The following is a 26,144-nucleotide window of genomic DNA, read 5'->3' as shown; positions in this document are numbered from 1 at the left end:
TGGTCCTTACCTGTGACTTAAGAGCTACTAGGGAGAGCAACCTCTCTGTGTCTCAGTTTACTCAACTGTAAGATGAGATAATAACAGTACCCTCCTCACAGAGTTGCCGTAATTCGTACCATGAATTCAAAACACAACAGTGCTATTTTAACAAGTACAAGAGCTAACATTTAAGGCTTGTTTAGACAGTGCCTACCACTTCTCTAGGGCTTCAAATAAGCTAACTCTTCAACATTTATCACTGGCCTTCTGCAGATGTAGAAAGTGAGGCACTGAAAGGACAAATCATGTTTCGTAAAAGTATCCCTGGCAAGTGGTGGGGTGGGGACATAGGACCATCTGGCCTCTGAAGCTGGATAGTGATATCCTGCCTAATTTATTACAAGTAAATGTTATCTATTGTTATTATTGCTGTTATAATATTCTCCTCTCCGACCCCAGGGAGCTCACCATTTAGCTAGTAACCACTTAGGCACAGAGATAGGTGCCAGGGTCATAAGTCAACCAACCAATCACTCACTAAGTCAACAATCTCTTCAAGTGTTCCCTGAAAATCCCTGTGTACCTGATGCTCTGTTAAGTACCATGTGGGACTTCAAGGGCTCTGGTCATTGACCCTGCAGTCAGATAAACCTTCACGAAGCAAATGGGGAATGACAACAAGAAGGAAGCATAGAAAGGACAGGACAGACAGTGCCGTGTCTGGCTCTGGCACTAGCTTTCTTGGTGGCCTTCCCCAAGTCAGCTGACCTCACTGGGTTTCATCTTTAAATGAGTTCTTAGCCCAGAGGTTCTTAAGCTCAGAGATTCTAGTTTACAATTCTATTCTCTCCTTCAATTTGACTTATTTTCTCCCAACAGTCCATTTTTGAGAGAATACATTATAACCCTTCATTCATCCAACAAACATTGACTGAACACAATGCCAGGCACTGTGAACAGTGCTCAGGATATTAACACAAGGCTTGGCTTAACATTTTGTAATTAGCTCTGTGAGCATGATCCAGTCCTATCATGGAAATCTCAGGGAAGATTGCAGCCCTGAGGACAGCAGCACATGCCCATTCTTCCCAATGTGAACCTTGGGAGTGGCTCCAATGAATTTTGCACCAATCCAAAATCCAGGGTCCCACACTGGGCAAGAGGGTGCCATGCTAAGTATGATGGGGAAGATAAGAATCTCTATGAAAAATAAGGCAGAAACTAGACCAGTGAAATGGGGCTGAGGGTTAGGTTTGTTTTCTAAAAGTAAGTGCTGTATGCAATAAACCAAAGAGATGAAAACTGTTGATACTTTACTTGACTTTATTAATGTATACTAATGGCCACTTTGATAGCAATCTTTTTTTTTATGTATGTGTGTGGATACCATGTATGTTTGCACATGTGACTGCTTCTTCGAGAAGCATTTATTTTGACACAAGGTGCTACTGACTTTATTTAAAGATAAGTTCATCACACTTAACTATGTTCGCTTTCACAGAAACTCCTTGGAGGGGAATAATTCCATGAGTATAAAACTTCCATTGAAAAGAAACTGATTTTAAAATGTGCTTTTCAAACTTTTGACAGAAACAATTTCTGACTTTATTTATGAACTAAAAAAGGTAAACACTGGTGTGGAGACAATTTAATGAATAATATGAGTTGTCAAATGAGCTATTAAATATTTACAGATATAATTTTAGCAAAGACTTTTAAACATACTTCAAAATGTCCATCAACCTTTAAGTAGCATTTTGGTAAATTCTACCTCCCACCACAACAGAAGTCAACACAAGATGTTTACGGTTCCATTATTATTATTATTATTATTATTATTATTATTATTATTATTTAGAGAGAGAGAGTATGTACATGCATGAGCAGGGGAGAGGGGCAGAGGGAGACAGCAAAAGAATCTTAAGCAGTTTCCACGCTCAGTGTGGAGTCCGATGCAGGGCTTGATCCCATGACCGTGAGATCATGACCTGAGCTGAAATTAAGAGTGGGACACTCAAATGACTGAGCCACCCAGGAGCCCCAAGATGTTTGTGGTTCTTAAAAAAAAAAGCTATAATGGTATGCTTTGCAGGATGGTTAAATATTTTCAGCATATAATTTTAGGTGGCAAAAAAATGAGATAACATATAAAAAAATGTATCATTTTGATAGGTTTTCAGGTAAAGTAACCTGTCCATGGCATTCTACAGAGAATTTGGTTCCTAAATTGGCCCTGAAAGAGATTCCAAAAATGTTTTAAGCAATGACAACATTGTTGGAGTACATGCATAAATGTCAAAGATGACAACTCTGAGGAACAATACTCTCTTGGATATATAAATTATAGCTTTCTTAAGCTTGGAAAGAAAAAAATTAGAAATTTAGTAGTGATTATTCCTGAGTGAAGAATTATGGTGTTTCTTTTTCCTTTTTCTTTATAATCCCTCTACTTTCCAAACTTCCTATAATGAGCGTGTGTTACTTGAACATTTTGAAAAAAATAAGTTTTTTCAAGTTCATGATATGTTATGGAAAATTGCCTGATATGAAAAGTGAAAAGGCTTTGGGATCACACAAACTTGGGTTCAAATCCCTTTTTAGTTTGGTGCCCTCAAATGAGCTACTCAGCAGACCAAGTTTGTACATAAAATGGAAATAATAACACATGCCTTGAAGTACCATGTTGCCTACTAAAGGTAAGATATATTGTAATTGCTTAGCACAGAGTAGGAGCCCAGTGAATGATAATCACTCTTCCATCCAGAGCACACAAGGAAGAAAGGCCTTCCTGATAACAGTAAATAAATTGTTGGTGTTTATAAATTGTATTTCAGCCATTTGTTTATAGAAACATTGAGAGTTTTTAACAGGTAATTTTCAGAAATCTTCTGATAGTTAAACGTTCAGAAGAAAAGTAGGAACGGGTTTATATCCTACCCTCCTTTCTATCACAATTATTAGGGTCTTACAATCTAAAACTCTTGGGTTCACTTGCACACGCCACTATGCTATGTTCAGAAATCCTCTGGTTGGGATGGGAGTTGAGAGAAGGGTTAAGGCGGGCCCAATGGAGCACAGAGAAACCACAGCTATCACAATCAAGATCTTTTCCATTTTGTCATTCCTTATGAGTAAAGTGAGCAAAATAAAGTATGGGACTGCTTAAATGAGGGGTGAGGGACAAGATATTTTTTATGGCTTTTTTTTTTAATGCTAGCTATGTTGATATTTTCATCCTATTCAGCTGAAGGTAGTTCAATCAGTTAGGTTTATGACAAAATATATGTACTCAACAAAATATGGCTGTTGGGGATATGTTGCCTTTGGATATATGTTGCTGTACCTTGACTACAGGAAGAAATATTGATTTAACTGGCTTTAATATCAAGTCAGGTATTTGTTGACACGTGGAAATGAAAAATATCAAATCCATGAACAGCTTGATATATAGGTCAAGTCCCATTTCACCTCCCTCCAAGGGACTGTCCAAAGTCTTCCACTGTATTGGAACTGTGTTCTAATGATGCTTGCCCCAGTCACAGATAACATGAATTTTCATTACAATGGGGTTTGCTACATAAATGAATATTGGTATTGATTTTTATGTAGTATAATTTATTGTAGAAAGTACAACAAAAAAAAAAAAGAAAAGAAAATCATTATGTATTTAACTTCTCCCTTTTCCCAACTCTGGAGGCATATCTTGCTTTCCACCAAAGCTATATAATGTTCTCTCCTTTTCACTATCTGATTACTTCTTATTCCCTCTCACAGTGCCTAGTACTGAGTAGACACTCAAAAAAAAAGCTGATGAAGAAATGAGCTGAATAAAATGTGGTACCAAAGCAAATGAGGAAAATTCGAAATAATCCCCAGTGTAAGAGAAATAAATTTAAATTTCTTTAATGTTTATTTTTGAGAGAGAGAGAGAAAAAGAGAGCAAGACTGGGGGAGGGGCAGAGAGAGAGAGGGACAGAGAGAGAGGGAGAATCCGAAGCAGGCTCCAGGCTCTGAGCTGTCAACACAGACCCCCATGTGGGGCTAGAACACACGAACTGTGAGATCATGACCTGAGCTGAAGTCGGACACTGAACTGACTGGGCCACCCAGGAGCCCTGAGAAATAGATTTTAGAAATTGCTTCAAAATGAGTACAGCAAGCAGGCTAAGCCATTGCCAGCTAGCATGTTCAAGGTGTCCAGGCATCTGTGGACCTTCGGTTGGCTCCCTATTGCTAAATGGTCATGAGACTTGTCTAAGATGTCCAGCACCCAGCTCACACACTCCCATCGATGGGGAATGCCACAGAGACATTTCAATCATTAATTACCTGAAACACCTTCATAAAAGTCCTACAGACGTTCAGCTCTAGGGCAGCTACTGATCAAATTCTGTCCTTCTAAAGGACTGAGAAAGGATCACCATGACTGGGGGGCAATAAAGGCAGAGAGGTTGGCCCACAGCAGCCCAGGGAAAGGGAGTTAGCACAGCTCCAGAATTGGGAGTTACTTTCTTACAGCCAGACTCAGAAGCAGTTTCTGTGCCTTTAACGAGGACATAAACAAGGCTGGGGGAAAAAACCAAGAGGGACTACTGAAAAGCTTGCATAGACACTATCCAGTGTCTAAATTCTTAATTTCTTGTTCTCTTTTCTTTTCGCCTCCAGCAACAATGATTACTTTAATAATCAAAGAGTTTCCTATAATTTTTTATAAAGCAATCTATTTGGAATATGTTTTACCACCTGATAGTTTTTTCCTTTGAGTCTTTTTTATTAAAAGCTACAATAATGCATCAAATATAAAAGTTTTGTGGGGCACCTGGGTGGCTCAGTTGGCTGTCAGCACAGAGCCCGATGCAGGGCTTGAACCCACGAACCATAGATCATGACCTGAGCCAAAGTCGGACACTTAACCGACTAAGCCACCCAGGTGCCCCAAAGTCTTACTGTTTTATTTTTTATTATTTTTTAAATGTTTACTTATTTTTGAGAGAGAGAGACAGAGGATGAGCAGGGGAGGGGCAGAGAAAGAGGGAGACACAGAATATGAAGCAGTCTCCAGGCTCTAAGCTGTCAGCACAGAGCCTGACAGTGGGGCTCAAACCCACAAACCGTGAGACCATGACCTGAGCCGAAGTCAGATGCTTAACCGACTGAGCCACCCAGGCGCACCCATTTGAAAACATTTTAATTTTTTTTTTAACGTTTATTTATTTTTGAGACAGAGACAGAGCATGAACAGGGGAGGGGCAGAGAGAGAGGGAGACACAGAATCTGAAACGGGCTCCAGGCTCTGAGCTGGCAGCACAGAGCCCGACGCGGGGTTCAAACTCACGGACCGTGAGATCATGACCTGAGCCGAAGTTGGACGCTTAACCGACTGAGCCACCCAGGCGTCCCTCGAAAACATTTTAAAAGGTAAATCAGCTTCTCTTTGAGAGGGATGACCTGTGGCCGTTAATTAATAACTTGGAAACTCATCATAAAAGCGTTTTGAGTTAACCAAATGGTTTGCTCAATACATCTAATCCTCCATATGCCCTTTGCCTGTGCAACAGTCATCATCTCTGTTTTAGAGCCCAAGGGGTCAAGCATCAGAGACAGTAAAGCACTTTGCCCAGGATTAGACAGCTACTATGCAATGAAGCCACCTCTTGACTCCAATCTGCAGATTCATATCCAATTCTCTGTTCACAGTTAAAACCTCACTAGCTATACACAGAGCCCAGATTTAATTTGTTGGGCCTCCCCAGCTAAGATATCACCATGGGGGATATACTCTCATCCGGTCAAATTGGTAGTCATGTTCTGTCAAGATTGAAAATTTTTTTAGTTATTGGGCTATGGGCAACATTGTTTATCCCTTGCAAGAACTAAAATGACTTAAGGGAAACTGGGACAATTCTAAGGTAAGAATGTGTAAACTCAAAGGCTATAAAAATTCAAGAGCTCAAAACCAAAGATAGCTTCCTTGACTAGACAATAGTTGGTTATAAACTCTGCAACAAAGTACCTCTTCAATGTGAAATTTTACTACTAGGATTTTTTTTTTGTTGTTCATTTTTACTAAGAACTGAAACCTACAAAATGACAAACCAGGATTACCCTATTAAAAGACAACTTCAATTGTTCCTTTGTTCTAAGAAACTGTGTTAGGTACTGACTGGCAATATCTACACCTTGATCTTCATATTAATTATGCATTTTTCCTACAAAATTGACTGCCACACTACATGCTGTAAGTCAGATTTGAGAGCTGCCAAGATAAATGTTCCGAATGGTTGACTTTTTAAAGACAACTTGTCAGTTCACCAAATAATTCTGTGGGGGTTTATCCCAGTATATTCTATGTCTCCCCTGTACCTATACTTATGCCTTTAGCAAATATTATAGCTCTTTCCTGATGTATCATCTTACAGCTAAAGCTAAAGATTTTTCCTTTCAACCCTTAATATACAAGTAATGAAACTTACCATTCCTTTTGACACCATCAATTTACTTTGGCCATTATTATCAGTTAATTCCTATATGGATTTGTGTGAAATACCCTGCTTCCTGGGGAGAGAAGTAATTCTGGCCTAGTCCATACAACTAAAACACGGACGACTTTTGTATTATTGACCAAATAAATGTCTTCTTCCCTGAGGTTTGCTTTCATCAATCATATCAATGTCTTATTTCCTTTAGTTAACACCTTATTTTAATGAGGTTTGATTCCAAAACATATAAGAACATACGCACACAAGAGGTACTATATTGAGTAAGCCAAGAGTTCCAGCCAAGTGTCCTATCTTTTACGTGGTACAAAGCGACAGTTTGTAAAAAGCACAATGGTAACTATTCATTCCGCCAGCCTTAAAAGGATAGGCATGAACTGCATGCCAGAATGGAAAAGCTTAAGCTTTGAAATCAGACAGCTGGCTTCAAATACCATCTCTACTACCACTATCTTTGTGACCTTGGGCAAACTACTTATCTCCCCTCACAGCTTTCTCGTCTGAAAAATGGGGATAACAGATTTGCCTCAAAGGGGCTGTGGAAGAGGCAAACAAGAATTTTGCTATAAAAAACCTAGCATACAACCTGGTATTTTAGTATATACGAAGGAACTGTTCATTTTTTTTCCACCTCCCTGTAAAATGTGATTAGTGATTCATTTTGAATCTGTTGTCTATGCACAAAAAAATAATGTAAAGGATATTAATGCTGGTGCTCCTATGATAGCAAAGAACTGAAATGGTCTAAGCATAGGGAAATGACCACATTAAGGTATATTCATATATTGAAATGTATGCAGTTATTCTAAATATTTTTCCAATAATATTTTATGACAAGGGAAACTGCTCTCCTAGAATTTAAGTGAGGAAAACAGACAAGAAGGTCTGTATAATGATAACAGCTCACATTTACTGAGCATTGACTATGAGCCACGTACCATGCTATGTACTTTACATGGATTACCTTATTAATTCTTACAATAAACCAACTAGATGCATACTATTATTATCCCCATTTTATAGAAAGAGAGACTACAATTTTGATAGTTTGGGCAACTTATAGTCACTATATAAAGTAGCATGGCCAGTACTGGAATCTCAAACTGTCTGATTCCAAAGCATTTTTAACTACTATGTCACACTGATTCTTCAATACAAACTTCCTAGCTCCACCAGGAGACTAGTTTAAACACACACACACACACACACACACACACACACACACACACAAATGTATGCATGCATGCATACTCAGATCCACACACACATGCATATCTGAAGGAAAACACACCAGATGCTAGCAATGACAATCTCTGAGTGGTGAAATTTTAGCTGACTTTTAATTATTTTTATCCATTTTAGTATCTTTTCCAAAATCAAGGAGTATGAATTGTTTTTATAATCAGAAAAAAAATTTCAAAGAAGGAAATGTGTGAGTGTACTTTGTAAAATGTGAAGTATTACACAAATACAAGTATTTTTATGAAGCCATAGACTTCTAGATTTGACTTATAGATTCAGTGCTAGTATTCCTTCAAGTTTTTTTTTCTTTCCACTGAGTCCAAGGTAAAGAGCATGTAAAAAACTATTTTGAGGGGCGCCTGGGTGGCTTAGCTGGTCAAGCATCCGACTCTTGACTTTGGCTCAGGTCATAATCTCACAGTTGCGTGATCGAGCCCCAGGTCCGGCTCTGCATTAGGCGTGGACCCTGCTGAGGGTTCTCTCTCTCCCTCTCTCTTTGCCCCTCCCCCCACTGCATGCATGAGAGCATGCACACACTCCCTCTCTCTTAAAAAGAAAAACTATTTTGAATATGAATACAACCAAATGTAGTATGGGAAACACCGTATGTGTATTTGACAGACATTCGATATTAATACAAAAACTGAAAGAGCTTGTGTGAGGGGGAAAAATCTTTTCAAGTAATACAGAATTTTCCACTTAGTGAAAACACATCCATTAGTGACATGATGCCGTTAGTGCATTCCCTGTCATGGTCATGTTAAGTGATACTGTCACGGAGCCATTTACGTAGACACCAGCACACTGTTTGGACATGCCTCAGCCTGATTACTGTCTACCCCAGAAGGTGTGAATATAATGATGTGTTGAAGTGACACCTAAGGAGTGATTTCCTGTCACACCACTGGTACATTTTCAGAGCAATGATTCTATAAAGAGAACTGAATGATGTACAAAAAAGCAATTCCTTTGAACCAAACAAGTTCATATGAATTGAATGTACAGATGAGACAAGAATTTATTCTGCCAAATTGTTCTTTTTAAATTAAATTTAAAATAAGGTCATTTAGATATGATTTTAGTAAATTTTTCAAAAGAAAAATGCCATCTAAAAGTAACCCCAAACTAATCTTGTTTCACTTCAAAATGGAGGTTCTAAGATTGGCAATAAGAAGATCAACAATGATAGCATTACTTAGGCATTTGACTAAATATTTCCTGACTCTGTCCTCTTAGACAGCCTGGGGAGAAGAAAGGAAACACAAGTGAAAGATTATCAAACTAGTAAGAAAAGAAAAAAGAAAAAAAAAAGACAAGACAAGACTAACAAAATTCACATACTGATGCCCAGTCTCCTGTAGAGAGTCATAGGTCTCTATCTTTGGCCTGTCCTGGTCAACATTTTATCAATGAGAAAGTACAATTCTCAAATGTGTAATTAATAATAAGTGAAAGAAGTATCACTAATAAATTGAATTTAAAAATTAGAAGTCAAAAATGTCTTGCTAGAGAAGAAAAATGATTTGACCAAAAGAGACAATATATAACAAGGATAAATGTAAAATCATCTACACAGGTTCACACGATTAACTGCATAAGCACAGAGTAAGGGAGACTTGGCTTTGTAGTAGTTGTTTAAGAAAAGACTTGGAAATTTTATTTGACTTTAGTGACAAACCAACAATGTGCTGGCCCAGGTTTAAAACAGAGGTCAATACAATATTTGACTAGATTAATAAAAGAAGGGTGCCCTGAACAAGGTAGTTTCCTACTGCTCAGAGAACTGAGGAGGAGGGAGTGGAGTTGAAGATCCTCGCTTTTAAAACAGCATGGGCAGAGCAGTGGGCGACCAGAGAAGTGTTAACAGGATGGGAGATTTCAGTTCAGAGAGCTGGGACCACGTATGCCTGAAAAGAGAAGACTCTGAGTAGCAGGTCCAATAGCTACGGTCAAATATCTGAAGAGCTACCACACAGAAGGTGTCTATTCTGTGGCACTCCAAAGGGTGACAAAAGACAAACGGGGAAGCTGCAGGGAAGCAGATTTCAACATTTTTGTCTGCCTGTGCTTCATAATGAGTACTGGTCCAACCACACATGAGACTAGGTCCAAATCTAAAGGCGCTTAAGATCTAGAAGCATTGTGATGACTGTCAAAATTCCTCAGCATAGCAAAATCGTGAAGTTCTCGCTCCTGGCAGCGTTCAAATGGCAGCTGGCTGACTGGGATACCATGGAAAGGAATCCTGCATTTGTGGGGGGACATTAAACCATAGCACCCTCTATCCCCTTCCAACGCACATTCTACGCTTCTAATTTCACATTAGTAACTTTCATGAAGACAGTCCTAGGGCTTTATGGATGCAATATCTAAAAATGCCTGCCTTAATGAGAAATAACTATAAATTTAAATGCAATCTGGAAGAGTCCAGAAGGTGAAATTCTACCAAAGTTTGGAAATTATAAATTAATGTTGTCATGGCAACCTTAGTTGATATCATCCATCGCAGCTGAAACAGTTCTTGCTCTGGGACTATCAAAACAATAAGCGAATTTATATATTCAATGCTACAAACCAGCACTAAATAATATTTTTAATGCTTTTATTTTTAATTTTGGGGGCAATTGATTTGCATTTTCTCCTTGAGAGTTTACAGTTTTCACATGACACTATACTGAGGCTATCGTATTACAGTGCGGGGGGGGGGGGGTCAATTGCATCAAGAGCTGAGGAAGTCACTGGGAGACCCATGCGTGCACTGAATTCAGTCCACTATTCAGACCTCACAGGGGAAGTAAATAGAAGGGACAAAGACCTTCTAGATCAGGATGTTAGCAGCCACAATAGCCAGCATAACATCTACTGTTCCCTTAAAAATTACAGGACTGCCCACATTCCTATAATAACATTCATCGATCAGAAGTGGCAGTATGTCAGATCAGAGTATTTCACTGCTGTTTATGGCTCTTCAATAAATGCGTTTTCTCAGCTATGTATTAGAAATCACTACAACCAGCCCACACTGAGAACAATATTGCCTCCGATCAAAACCACTCTTTCCTTAGTATACTAAAGCTTTTCCTCCCTTCTTGTAAGCAACAAAGACTACAACAAAAGAACTTTCCAAACATCCACAGTTAAGGAAAGAATGGCTCCAACAAAATGAGTGTGAAATCTGTCCCCAGTGTCTAATTTGTATATGAATCTTCCTTTTCAGGGTATTTTAGTGACTTCCTTTATTTGTAATGTATCAGCAAAGAATAGAAATAAAAGTTTATTTTGATGGCAGTGCACCTGGCTATTCAGAGATTCAAAAACTTGCTTTGTTTATTCTTATGCTATCCTGGCAGACGATGTAAACAAGCCTTTTTTCCATGCCTTCATGCTGTACTCATAATCCCAGATGAATATTTTCACAAATGCAAACCATTAGGTAGGACTGGCCTTAAGCAAACCATGAAGGCAACTTCCTTATGGTCCTTTGTCACCCTTGCATGGGTGAAATCTGGGCCCCTTGACCCAGATTGCTTTTTCTCTTCCTTATCAGTTTTGGGTAAGGGTCTATAAAATGATTCAACCTAAAGAACACACATCTAACAAGTTTATGTTACCACTTCCCTAGCGTTTGCATTTTAGGCCCTGCTGCTGGGCACTTTATATCGTTTTATTTAGTCATAACAAAACAAGCGGGTGTTATTAATTTCACTTCATATATAAGAAAATGGAGATTCAGGAAGATTAAATAATTTAAATAATATAGACAGTCAATTACATAAGTCAAAACCAAGTCTTTCAAGTGACAAATTTGTCCTCTTTTTTCCGATAAACCATATTGATCTTAGGAAAGGGAGTAGAGTTTGTATAATGTAGGCTTTCACGTATTAGAGAGCAGGAAAAGAGAAGCTGTTGATATCTGAACTGCCCTTTCCAGTAGTACAGAGTCTGAAATCACACCATGAAGGCTACCTTTCTCATCTACACACGAGACCAGCCTTCCCACAGGAGACAAAGAAGTGGACGTATCATAATTTAGGAAAAACAGCCCTATTTTTGCTTTCCTCTTCTCTTCCCAAGTTGCACATATGGTACAAATGGGACCCAGAGGCCAGTGGGGCAGCTCATTAATAAGCAGTGCTCAGTGTCATGGGTCTGGAACCAGGTAACAGCCAGTATCCAGGCAAGCTATTCAAACATCTATCAAACTGAGTTTCCTGCCCATTGCTGGCAGGTGTCGGTATTGAAGAAGCATGGAAGGGAGCAGCAGGGGACTTACCTTTAAGGCTTGTAGCTCAGCTGCAAGACTACTGTCCTAAGAAAGCGTGGAAGTACATGATGGGACCCTTACCTAAGGCAACTTGGGATTCCTACATGAAAACGAAAAGCAGGGACTTGGGAATGAAGGAGACAAAGTGAAATCTGGGGCACAAAGTGAAAACGTGGTACCCAAGAATGAGGCTGAGCTCTGGCTTCCTAGGCAAACTGCAGGGCCGATCCCATGGAGAGTCCCTAAGGTACATATGCAAGGGAGTGGCAACCCTCCGGCAAAGAACCTACACTGGTCCCACACCCTGCAGATGGGGGAACAATAACCACATCGACTTGGTCGCCATTTTTCTCAGGCCCTTTTCTGTACATATATGACTTTCAAACTTTTTAGCACATGAAACTTTCTCCGTTTGTAGACTAATGCCTAATAAGTAGACACAAATAAAAACAACTGCTCAAAGGGATTCTCCCCTGAAATGAAGGGCTTAACAGAACAATCTGCAAAAGACCAGGAGAGAAGGCACTGAGTCACTCTGCCTATCAGACTTCGCTGGAATCTGATCCTGCTGAACCTTTATCATGATAGTTATGGTTTCTTCCCCTCACCTCTTGCTCCAACTCGATAAGCTCTGGTTTCTATCACTGGTTGGCTTTTCCACTGTGAAAACATAAAGCTTTGTGTATCTCCTAGGACACCATATATTATCTTCTGGGTCTTTCTGACCACCCTCATGCCCTTAGCCTTTTGGGCCAACTGATTCACAGACTGCTGCTCTTAGTATCTTAAGTGCTTTACCAACAGTTGTTTGGCACATCACTTTGTTTGATGCACAATGACTCTATAGCACACATATTGTTAAGGCTCAAGACCTACTGGTTCATTAGTTTGTTCAGAATTCCAGAGCTAGACAGTGGGGAAGCTGGGCCTTGGCCCACCAGAAGGGATCAATGGCAGGATGGGGCATCTCAGAGACCTGGGCAAGGCTCCCGGTGCTCCACCTGGTGCCACACAAGTTGAAGGCTTCTCAGGAATGTGACTCGACCTGCCCTTCCCCAGCTCCTACAGTTTATCTCAAATCTTCCCTCTACTACACAAGTATCCCTGCTTCTCACTCCTGACAGTGACTGGGTAGGCTAGGGAGACAGATGTGCTTTAATCATGATTTCAGCACTGTGCACATTGTATGCATGACTCCTGGCTGTAGCTTTCACAATCTGTTTCTTTGATTCCGAATCTTATCTAAAGCACTTTGTATCTCTGGATTTAAGAAACTGAGCAATTGCCGCTTCTCTATATCTGTAGGGTTGACTTAATCATTCAACAAGCTCATGGGCTTGGCTCATACAGGATGCATCTCCTGGGAATGAGGAGATGTTCTGTAACAATGCTGTCCAACAGAACTATAATAAGAGCCACACAGGCAATTTAAACGTTTCTAGTAGCCATGTTAAAAAAAAGGTAAAGATAAATATGTGAAGTTAATTTTAATAATATATTTTATTTAAACTACTATATCCAAAATATTACTGTTTCATTAAGTAACCAATATTTAAATCTTTTAATGAGATACTTTACATCTTTTTCTCATATACAGTCTTTGAACTGTGGTGTATTTTACTCTCACAAAACATCTCACATTATTTCAAGCGCTCCACAGCCACATACAGCTAGTGGCTACAGTACTGGCTAGCATAGTTCTATAATCTCTTCTCTGTTCCCATATTTCCTCTCATTTCTTTCCTGTAACAACTCGTTTCCTCTAGTAAGGATGCCATGGGCAGGGGCAGGGACCAGGATCGTTAGAGAAGACTTTGATACACACACGAAGGGAGAGCCCAGATCACAAAGGAGCTTTTGTGCCATGCTAGGAAGCTTAGATTTTATCCTGGAGACTGCTTCTCTGACTCTGCTGAAGGATTTTAAGCAGCAGAGAGTCGTGACCAAATCTGCCTTTTAGAAAGGCAGCAGTGTGGGGAATGGATTGGAGGCAGGCCAAGCAGAAGGCAGAGGCCAGTTATGAGGCCACTGCAGTAATCCTCAAGGGAAGTGATGAGGGCCTAGACCAAAGCAGTAATGGTGGTGGTGGTCTTGACAGGTCAGGGCAGATTCCAATGAGATTGAGAGATATGGCTTCTACAGGCCTTGGTGATCAATGAAATGTACGGGTTGAGGAAGAGGGAGGAATCTAGAACGACTCCCAGATTTAAAAACTGGTGAAGTGGGTTTCATTGACTGAGAGAGAAAATACATTAGGAATATGCTGTAAATGGAAAGCAGGAAAGAGGAATGCCTCAGAAAACAAGTGGACAAAGTTTCAAAGAGCAGAGAGTAATCACAAAGGCACACAGGTCAAAAATCAGAAGAGAATCCTAGACAAAAGATCTGCCAGTTTGAAGGTCAGAGGTGGTCATCGTGAGAGGACAGGACTGTGGGGGTTTGGAGAGAAAGGGGAAAAAAGGATGTGCAGTTACTGTGTAAGAACAGGTCCTTCTGACAACAGCAATGGGATGGAACACAACCAGACCAAGAGGGAAGGGGCCAAGGGGATTTTGCTCGTCTTGTCTTCTGTTTTTATAAAAGATGAGAAGACTTGCGTGTGTTAATGCGCTGAAAGAAAAGGTTGGTTGAGACCCTGAAGAAAAGAGAGATAATGGAACAAGGTCCCTGAGGAAGCAGGAAGGGATGTTGTCCAGAGAGATTAGTCTCCGACTACAGAAAATAAAGGGAAGAAAAGGTGTGACGAGGAAGAACCTGCCATTTATAAGGAAGATATAACATTACCGTTGCAAAACTATTTTTCTTTATTTAGAAATAGAAATCAAATACAATTTTAAAAATATGTATTTATTTTTGAGAGAGACAGGTGTGAGTGGGAGAGGGGCAGAGAGACAGAGGGAGACACAGAATCCGAAGCAGGTTCCAGGATCTGACCTGTCAGCATAGAGCCTAATGCGGGACTCGAAGTCAAGAGCCAAGAGATCATGACCTGAGCCGAAGTCTGACATTTAACCAACTGAGCCACCCATGCACCCCAAGTTACACAGGAAGGCTTTTTAAAAATAGTCCTACATATCATGTAGAAAATCAGATAAATACTGAGCATAGAAGTCACTAGTTTCCTGGAGCCCAGATTTGTGGTCTTGGTATACTACCAAGCCTTTTGCATACCTTTGGGCTCTAACTAAATCACCTCAGGTTACTCAGGAGAGCCAGAGCGGTTGTTTATAGTTTGTGGCCTCTCTGGTTGGTCAGTGTCTGTGCTGAACTGATAGGTAAACATTTCAGTATCACCACACATTACCTGGCAGAGCGGTGTAAGAAAAAAAGCAGTGTAAGAAAGAGCGGTGTAAGAAAGCCCGGACTTGTGGGGGTGAGACACCAAACAGACTCTCCTGCAACTTATCAACGATGCAGATTCAATCAAATTCTGTAACTTTCCTGACTTTGGTGTCTCCCTCTTTTAAAAGGTACATAATCTATACCTTGCAAGATAACCCTGAGGTTTAAATGAGATAATCAATAAGTGATACCTATCATGATGGTGATAATTGTATTCACTTTGTTCTGAATTTCTAGCATTGGGCTCTGCTGCTGCTGAATCTATGCTTTGCAACAATCAACATCTTGATCCCTAAGGAGAATTAAACCACCAATCGTACTGTTAGGAAGGGTCCTTAAAAATCCTAATGGCCATCTGGGGACGCCTGGGTGGGTCAATCAGTTGAGCGTCCAACTCTTGATTTTGGCTCAGGTCATGATCTCCCGGTTCGTGGGATCGAGCCCTGCATCAGGCTCTATGCTGACAGTATGGAGCCTGCTTGAGATTTTCTCTCCCTCTCTCTCTGTCCCTCCCCAGCTTGCTTGTGCACATGTTCTCTCTCTCTCTCTCTCTCTCTCTCTCTCTCTCTCTCTCTCTCTCAAAATAAATAAACTTAAAAAAAATCCTAATGGCCATCTGATGTTTGTGTCCTTTCTTCATCACGATACATATTCAGTCTCAGCCCTCAAACACAGGGGTGACATCTGCTCTACACCTAACTCACTACTCAACCTTTCTAGGCTTCAATATTGCTCTTCAGTAAGGCAGGGGTAATAAAAGTATGTACTTCAGAGCACTGTTTTGAGGAAAAAAGGAGATAAGGCATGTATTTAAATGAGACACTACGTATTATAGCATGTGCTTGAATACATTTAGTCATGTGGGGCTTAGCCACCTCATGAAATAGCACCTTTCTTACACTGACCCCAAATCTGTCTTCCCTGAAACATAAACCCATTGGTCCAAGTTTTACAGCTCATGGGAATACTTCTACAGAATCAGAACTAGGGTTCTGTATAATAGTATGTTTACTCATTCATTGAGCTCTGCTGGATGCACTGGGCAGTGTCTCACAGATGGCTGGCTACTTGAGATCACAATCAGGGCAGACCTCTCCCTAGGTAGAGCACTATAAAAGTTTCAACTTTCAGCTGTGTCTCCACAATGCAGGAGACCTTTTTGAGCATTCTGAGCAAGTTGGATGCTACCCAGGAATGCACTGGTTATACTGCTTACAAGATTTATTTTGTGCTTTATGTCATGGTCAGTTCAGCACTTGGCACCAAAAGTAATTATTGCAGGGATCTGTATATGCTTTAAGTTTCATTATTGAACACTGCAGCCCACCAATGCCCAGGAGAGCTCTGGTGGGATTTCAGCTTAGGAGCAGTGGCAGGGTAAAAGAATACTGATACTGGACTCAGAACTCTAGAATAGGCCTGCCCTTCCCTACCCCCACACCCAGCCACCATTCCCTTACCCCTGTACTCCCAATGATAGCTACTGAACTCTTGCAATAAACAACTCAAGATCCCCACCATATCCCAGGAAAGGAAATTTTCCCTTCTGAGCTCTCTTAGACCTTTGTTTCTGGGATACATTTGTCATTTCTCCTGTTAGACTATAAACTCCTTCCTGGCAAAAAACAGTGTCTTGTACAAGGTGAGTCTTATTGGAAGTTTGAAGAATTTAATTTTGTCCTGAACACAGTATGATGGGTGCCAACTCTTCCCTACCTTACCTTTCATCCCTGCTTGAATCCCCAGATGATTTTTTTTTAATTTACAAGGAAGTTTTAAAATGAAAAAGGTTGGGCAGTCCTGTGATACAGTCTGGGATTTTATGGCCGATTAGCTGAACTTTTATTTAACTGAGAACTCTAGCCTAATTGTTTTATGTATAAAATACTGGCATAAAGCCTGAATACTTTTATTTTTTGCTCACTACTGGGACCCATCACTCCACCTTAAAATAACGACAGCCTCCTTAATTCCAACTCACAACTGCCAGCCTCCATCATTATCTCAAGACTGGAAAATGCCGAGGCCTCAGAATCTCACAGCTGATGAATGGAGAGGCTGATTAGAACCACAGAAGAAAAATGGGAAAAACTCCTTGACAGATGCCTCCTTCAAATGCCTCTCCCTTTTATCCAATGTCAACATTAATTTCTATGTTAACAAATATTTATTGAGGTCATGACTAGGTGTCAAGCTGCAAGCTAGGCTCTGGGGACACAATGGTGAGCAGTACACAGGCAATATCAAAGCCCATTATTTAGAAAAAATTCACCCTTATGGCTTATTGACTCCACTGGTATACTTATCAAGAGCTTCCTATGCCAAGGCCCATAGACGGTTAAAGGATAGCATGCAAGTTAGAACAGTGCCCTCAAGGAACTTTCAGTCTAGTTGGAAGAGCAAGAATTAAGCATACAAGAGTACCAGAGAGTACCTGATGGTCTAAAGGGATGGTGCGGACAAAAGGGCAGAAGAAGAAGAAACCAGTGAGTAACATGATCAGGCTGACTTTAACTGGGAGATGGTTGTTAGGTTAGAGGAAAAAGGAAAAAAAAATGTTCTAAAAAGCAGAGCATGAACAAAAGGGTACAAAGTCATCTTAGAAGGGCAGTGAGATCCGATTACCAGGAATAGAAGGCTCATGTTGGAAAGGACCAGAAAATAAACTTGGTAAACCAAATTTGGGCAAGACTGTAAAGTACATTCAAACCAGGTTGAGAGGTGGAACTAAAGGCAAGGGCATGGAAAGTATATGAACTAGTGGAAAGAGTACTGGCTTTAGAATCATATAAACCTGAGGTCAACACAGCCTTCCAGCGAGACAATCCTTGGAGAGGAGTTCTAAGGAGAAGAGTTTAGGAAGGCTGATGTGGTGGGAGCACACAGAGTGGGGAGAACTCAATTAGTGAGAGACCAAGGTACAGCTCACTCTAATCATCCTAGAACAGAGATGGCCATGGACCTGGGCTATCCAGGAGAGTGAGGAATGCAGAGGAGATATGGGGACCGGTTCAGAGACACTATTAAAAAGGAAAAGTTAACAGAACTTGATGCACAGTATGAAAGAAGGAGGAGCCAGAGGATGGTCCCTGGGTCTCAAGTCCAGGTGACAAAGAGAATGCCGAGTATCAAGGAACATCTTCTCATTGTGAAAGGAATAGGTTTAGCAAAGAATACAAAAACTTTGTGTCAGGCATGCAGCCTTTAGTCTGACAGCAGGACATCCGCCATGAAAAGTCTATTAAACAGGTGCATAAATGGGAACAGAGTTTGTCTATAGTAGAGACAAAAATTTGCATGCTATACAAATAGGTAACACCATCATATTTAAGAAAAACATTTTGAAGTTTTTATTTATTTAAGTAATCTCTAAACCCAACGTGGGGCTCAAACTCACAACCCTGAGATCAAAAGTCACATGCTCCTCTGACTGAACCAGCCAGGCACCCCACGTTTAAGAATTTTTTATTAGAAAATAAAAATACTAGCTGTTAAACAAAAATAATGGAAATGACATAAATAGTAGAGAGAAACACATCTTCACAGACTATTATTCTTAGCTATGGTACTTAGGGGATCCTATCCATTACAACACTGAACGAATAAAATGGAGAAATACGGCATATGGCCTATTTACATAACAAGCATCACAACTCCAAATTAGCCATTTTGATGTGTCAAGGAAATAACACCTTCATAGCAGACTACTTCAAAAAAGGAAAGAAAAAAGAAAGGTTTGTTTTTCCTCTATAATTATGTGTACTTGGTCTTTAACTGTTTGTGTCATGAAAATCATATTTTAATTGTGTGATTACACTCTAAGGCATAACAGTGATGGAATGAATTGATTAGCTGAATTATGCACAATCATTCAAAAATCAATAAACAGCCTCCATCACTTAAGTCTTTCCATATTATGTATCTTCCCTCATGTCCTGTGCCACGCTTATAAAAGTGGCTATTCTGCGCACAAAAATTGTAACAGACATATGATATAATTATCACAGTCAGGAAAGGGTCTACAGAACAGGACAGGGCAGTGAGCAGGCAATATCTTTCTATTGCATACAAAACCCGCTCCACTTTTATCAATGTGGCCAGACAGGTGGTGGCAGCCTGGATCTTACTACCAGCAACCTCAACTTCTTCCACTTTATCAAAACTGTAACCAAAAGTTCTTGTCCTAGCTCACATCATGAGATGCTGATTCAAATTATGTAAAGAAAATAGAATAAAGACCACCAAGGCGCCTTTCACACATATGCCATAAGTGAAAATTCATTGTTAATGACAGGACCATTCTATGATCACAGACTGAGAAACTGATAAAACTTAGAACCAAAAATGAGACATCTCTAAAGCTTAACTTCTTACGGTATTTCTATCTGCACAGCAAAATTGATCTAGGAGATGCTTCCGACTGGCAGCACTTCAAAGACTGCAATGGTGTGGCCTAAGCATTTTCTTTCCCTGATCATCATGAGGTGGTGGAACAGCTTCACAAGCCCATAGATACCCATCCCCACAATGGCCACTTGAAAACCAGTGGGAACACAGAAGCAAATCAATTTAAGACTTTCACTAGGGAGCTCCCTAAAACAACGTAAATACAAAAGGAGTCTCGACTGTCTAAATTAGTACGTTAAACTAATTGATCCCTAGGAAATAATTTAATATTTTCAGAGGCAGGGATTAAAGAAAGAAAAAAGGAGTATATTACTTCTTTCCCAGATGTTGAGTTTTTACTATGTCATTAAATATTCTTTGCATTCAAGTCATTTGTATTTTTATGCAAATTATCTTTGGGGCTAGTCATGTGTGTGTGTGTGTGTGTGTGTGTGTGTGTGTGTAAAGCCACACAGATACAGAATTTGATATATTTTACATTCTATTCTCCATAAAATAGGTTTTAACAAAGCTTGAGTTTAATCCAAAACACTAATTACAGATTGCAGCAATGTTTGCTTTGTTTAAATAGAAAATCATTCCCAAAGTTGATTTTGCCCAAGTTAAAGATCCAATAAATATTAACATACACAGATATTATTTAACAGTACAGTTACTTGTTAAAACTGCCCCCATGCATGCAACACACTGCTTTCTGGTTTAATGATACAGTTTTATAAAGCCAATGAAATACTTCATCCAGAAGGCAACCTTAGTCTTTAATTTTCAGAGAATCTTTCACAATAATTGGATTTGCTGCTTGAATATTTTCTTTTTCAGAATGAAGCAATTTCTGACTTCCTGTCCTCTTTTTTCCCTGCCATATTGCACATCTGCTTAATCTCCAGAAAATAAAATCAATCAGAATGGCAATGAATTGTTCCTCTAAGACCAACTAAAACCATGTCATAAAGGTCACACAACCATACTCTTTCAAATACTGGAATAAGCCTTTTCCTCTGCATAGGTTCTAAAATGTGAGTCTTTTTTTTTTTTTTTTTTACTTTTGAGAGGACAATTTGAGAGTAAAGTTAACATAACATTTAATTTTTTTTAAATAAGTGAAAAATATTACATACAACATTTCACGGAAAGAAAGAGGCTGTGTTTGAAGTTCAAGGTTTTTCACTAGTTCTCAAGCTACAGAATCTGTAATACACTGAAAAGAAAATGCTGTACCGAAAGAATCTTTACAGCGTCAGGTCTCCAAAACCTTGACATCCGCTGAAACCAGGACTGCTGGGAACTGAAAGCTCACGAAGTTCACAAACACACACACCCCAACCCCCCAAGAACGGGAAGCCTCCACTTGCGAAGATGTGAAGCCTCGGTAGCATCTCGGTCCAGGTGAAGTCTCAGCCCTTCACCTCCTACGTCTGCAGTAAGTATTAACAACCCAACACGGTGCGAGCGAGCAGGGCCGATCTTCTGAGACACGCAAAGTCTAGCGTGCTGAGAGCGCGAAGAACGCTCTCCGCGTTTCTGAAACAACTGACGCCTTGGGCTTCAGTCCGCCGCCGCCGCCGGATCCGAGCCCCGGCCGCCGCCTGCGGACTCCGGGTCCACAAGCCCGGACGCGGCGGCGCGACCGCTCTGTCCCGCGGCCGGGTCGCCCGGCGTCTGCCCGCGTCACCCCGCCTGCCATCGCGGCGACTTCGCGGCCACCGCATCCCGCTCCCGCCGGGCGCCGGGACGCGGTCGAGGGTGGGCCGGTCCCGGCTGAGGCGGGCAGCTCCGCGGCTCCGAGCGAGGGAGGAGGGCGGCGGGTGGCCGTGGGTCTCACTCCGCCCCGTGAGTGGAAGGGGGCGCTCGCGCCGGGGAGGGCCGGCGAGGGGCCGCGGCCGATTCAGATCCGGGGCGGGCGGGTCCACGTCGGAGCGCGGCGGCCACACGCTCGCCCTGGGCGCGCAAATGTGCGCCGGACCCGGCACCTCCTCCCGCCCGCCGGCTCGTTCGCTCGCGCCGGCCTGAGAAAGGAAGGACGGCGACCTCCGCGTCCGGTCTGTGCCGCCAGCCCGCGTCGGCGCCGAGCGGGGGCCACACCCAGCGCCCCGAGAGGCGGCGGGGGCTGGGCGGCCCAGGCTGCGGAACGCTCGGCCCGGGCCGAGCCTCCGTCCCGGCCGCCCAGGCCCCGCCGCGTCCGCCTGAGCCCCGCATCCCGGTCCGGGCCCGGCGCGCGGGGAGGGGGGGTCCCGGGCGGCGGCGGCCGCGAGTCCCGGGCTTACCTCTGTGCCGAGCGTTGGTCGCTCTGTCCCGGGCCGGGAGACGGCGGCCGGGGGCGCGGTCGCCGGGGGAGGTGCAGCGGCAGTAGCGGCCCCTGCGGCGCGGAGGGCGGGCCGAGCGGGAGCCGCTGCCTGGGCCGCGCGCCGTCCGGAGCTCGCCCCGCGCTGCCGGCGCTCGCGGCGGAGGGCGCAGCCAGCTCGGCCCCCGGACTGGATTCCTTCACTGACACAACTCCGGATCGGCCCGCTCCACGCAGGGACACTCCCGCCCCTCGCAGGCTGCTCCCGCCCGCCGGCCGACCGGCCAGCCCGCCCCTCAGTGTCACTCACCCAGGCGCACACACCCCGAGCCGGCGCCCCTCGCTCCCGCTCGCACACACAGCGCGCTGCTCACGCCTCTCTCGGGTTTTGTATCCGCTCACACGCACGTTCTGACACAGATGCCTTCCCTCCACACGCCCTCCCTAGCTCCTTTTCCCACCCCACTTTCTAGAAGAATCCCCGTACAGCTTCCGCACTTTGCTTGCTTGCCCCACACCTACCTCCTCGCCTCTCCCCAATCCTCCACCTCACTTAAACTGCCCCTGCTATTCAAAGATTTTGTCACAACCCGCACGTGTTGCAGGAGAGTCGTCCTCCCACACGAGGGAAAATGAACTTTGCTCCCCCCAGCACTATCTACAAATGCGGGATGCTTCTCCTTTTAGAAGGTAGTAATGCTTTCTGGTGCTGGGCCAAGCTCAAAATGTAAACAAAGATAGCAGATTTCAAAATGACCTGAAGAACTAACTAGGCGCTCAAAAAGTACCGGGGCTCTGGTCTGTCCTTAGAAACCCTGCTAACCCGGAGTGTTCCCGCCCCTTCCTTTCCTTCTTGTTCACAATGGGCTTCTGGAGGATGGGTTACTCTAACGTGTGTAATAACCAAGTTCCAGATCCGTCCACGGATTTGTACCTGGGAGTACAGTAGTCGGGAGAGTAAAGGCAGTTTCTCAATCATTATTCATGATGGAAGCACTTTAGATAACACACCTCTTCCAGAGGCAGTAGAGTGAAATGCAGGCAGCGCTCCAATTTAGTTTATTTTTTAAAAATGGTGACTTCTTAGCCTCCCGTATTCTCAATACTAGTAACTGTTTCTCAACGGTTCTTTGGATGTCAAAGCCCCTTAACAAATTTCAGACCAGGGGTAGTTATGTATCTCACACTCCGAACTCCTAAGGGGTCCCTGAGTGTATAGCAGAATGGTACATCATCCGGTCTTTAGGAATTCATAATTTGATATAAAATCTAACACCTTTCCGGTAAAGTTCAAGTCTGCTAACATTATGTGCCTCTGTTGACAAAGCACAGCCATAATAAATAGAGGAGTTAAAAGTTCAGGAACTCATTTTCTTATGCGACTTGTGGTGGCAATACTTGTTACACTGGATTTATGTATTGATCACATAATTTATTTAAATATTTGCAAATGCTTTATAAGTATTAACTCATTTAATCTTCAAACAATCCTATCAGGTAGGTACTATTTTTGTCCATTTTGTTTTGTTTTGTTTGTTTGTTTAGATAAAGAAACAAGCATGGAGAAGTTAAATAACTTGCCTAAGTTATCTGGTAGCAAATGGTGGAGTGAGGATTTGAACTTGTATGGTCTGGCCCCACCTATGCTGCAAATAGGAAAACTTGCTTCTAGAAGCCATATTACATATGGGGGGACTGCATGGCTCCAGCTGTTAAGCATCCAGCTTTGGCTCAGGTAATGATCTCATGCTTGTGAGACTGAGCCCCTCATGGGGCTCTGCGCTGACAGTGCAGAGCCTGCTTGGAGTTCTCTCTCTCTGCCTCTCCCCAACTTGCACTTTCTCTCTCTCTCAAAATAAATAAGTAAAGTAAAAAAATAAAAGCCATATCACATATAAATATGAAGGATAAACATCCCATTGCTTATTAAATTTAGGTATAAAGGTAACTTGTAGCAATTAGACTTAAATTTGATGTACCTTTTAGGTCTGTGGCAAAATAATTTATTTAATGGAGGGGGTTATCTCCATAATTAGAATTCCAAAATGAATAATAAATTAATGTTTTCCTGGGAAGGCTTGGGAAATAACATTGAACTCAGACTTCATTCCTTTCCTCTACTATTTCATACTCTTCCCAGGATGCCAAATCTGACTTGTTTAGTAAAATCTGAAAGAAAAATGCTTTCAAGAACTGAATATGGCCAGCGAGAAAAAAGAGTTTTCAGAAGCCCATACTTGGCCTTTTGCATTTGAGGGCTATTTCCCAGCAAGTAGATAGTAGCTACAACAATAACTGGCATGTGTATTGAGAGCAAAATGTTAAAGCACTGAGTTGATGAAAAAAAAAACAAATGGAGAATAGGAGTGTAGTAGTGGCCCCTGTACCACAAACTAGACTAAAATTAATCTTCTCCTGGAAATGGCCTAGCCCATGGAAAGACAATTATAAAGTAACTAGAAAAAATAATTATTGACTCTGGAAAAAATGAAAACTTCTGTTTCTGGGAGAGAGGGTTTAAAATGCTTATTGAGAAGTGTGTAAAAACTTTTTGCACATCGAATAACTCACAAAGCAATATTTTGATGAGTTAAGCATAAATGATAAAAAAAAACATACGAATTACATTTCTATAACTGCATAGAGATATAAAAGTTGAAAAATAGAATATGGAAAAATATGAATCAGTGTTTGTACCAGATACTGAAAATTTATTTGAAAAATTATATTATTTGGAATTTTTATCTGGGGCTTATCTAATGCTAGTATGATGCTGTTGTTCAAAATGATTCTCCATAATTATAATCCATGAATCTCATTTTACCATTTTCTAAACTAAATAAAAAGTGAAGGTCTTTTCTTATGCCAACAAACAAGAATCATAAGAGTAAATGTTCTCTGAGAGATGGACAAAGTATGTTATATATTCTAATATTTCTATAAAGGCATTTTCAATATGCTTTCTTCCATATTGTCACCCACACCCTTTGTCCAATGTGCTTAATTGTAATTGTGGAGCAACACTGATCTATCTCTCAATGAGGCTGACTCTTTCTCTGCAGTATGGATTTCGGCAAAATCCCATATTCCACCCCTTTAGATTGTGCTGAGCTCCTGATTCTCTGGGCATTCAGAGTAGGGTTCACTCTCACACAAGCAGCTCAGATCCCAGAAGACTGTTTTAGGCCATAATCAGTTGTTGTCTCTATTAGAATTTTGGCATCTGAATAAGTGGTGGGGACAGAGAGTGATTTTAGTTGCTAGGCTTTAGCGTAAGACTACTAGGCCACCAGGCTCCAGACCACTGTTCAGACCTGCTGGAGAGCCATTATTTAGAAATCCTTGACTTTGACTAGGTGGAGTGACTGGATGGAGTCTGGGTGATTTCCCGCAGGGAGGAGATGAATGTGTTCTTTGTATGTGAGTGTGACATTTATTAGGGCTGTCCACAAATATTCCAGCCCTACTTCCTTTGAAGCTCATGGTAGGATTGCACTTCTCCACCCTACTGAAGGGCAGTGTAGCACTGCAACTTGCTTAGAAGTGATGAGTATCAGTTCTGGGCAGAAGTTAAGAGCTTCATCCATCACCACATTACACTCCCTTTTCCCTTTAGTCCTGCAACCAGCAAGGTGCCTGGTGGTGGCTTCTCCATTGGATTGGAGTGTGCAGTCACAATGAGCAATGCCACCCCTGCTCATCCTTACTGGATATGTAGTACAAGCAAGAAAATAAACCTTGTTAAAGCTACTGAGATTTAGGGGTTGTAATGTTTCTGCAGTATAAACTAGCCTATTCTGATTAAAAATAGAGAGGAAGAAAGAAACAAATCATTGCAACGTACCTGTGGCAGAGATTGGCTAATAATTCCACAAATCTGTTTCTCTTTCACCCTGGGCACACAGCTAATTCACATTTCCTATTCTCCTGTGTGGTTAGGTGAGGCCATGTGACTGAATTCTGACCAACGTTTTATACCCCACTTCCAGGCCCCACCCATGGAAGACCTACTACATGATCTCTGTTTTTAATCTGCCAAGTGAAAACTAGGGAATCTGGGACTCTAGAGCAAGAGTCAGCAAACATTTCCTGTAAAGGGTCATATAGTAAACGTTTTTAGGCTTTGTGG

General features: G+C 41.7%; 1 protein-coding gene and 1 pseudogene across 1 annotated transcript in view; one reads left to right on the top strand and one right to left on the bottom strand.

Annotated features, from left to right (window-relative positions):
• The window catches only part of SPATS2L (spermatogenesis associated serine rich 2 like), a 169,011-nt gene extending 146,934 nt beyond the window's left edge, over positions 1-22,077 (bottom strand). The window contains 1 exon segment of the mRNA XM_030325740.1: positions 21,999-22,077. The gene's annotated coding sequence lies outside the window, so the exon portion shown is untranslated.
• LOC115519895 overlaps positions 21,083-26,144 on the top strand; it is a 160,210-nt pseudogene continuing 155,148 nt past the window's right edge.

Source organism: Lynx canadensis, chromosome C1 (assembly GCF_007474595.2).
Source record: "Lynx canadensis isolate LIC74 chromosome C1, mLynCan4.pri.v2, whole genome shotgun sequence".
Taxonomy (NCBI): Eukaryota; Metazoa; Chordata; class Mammalia; order Carnivora; family Felidae; genus Lynx; species Lynx canadensis.
This window is presented reverse-complemented; position numbering and strand designations above follow the sequence as displayed.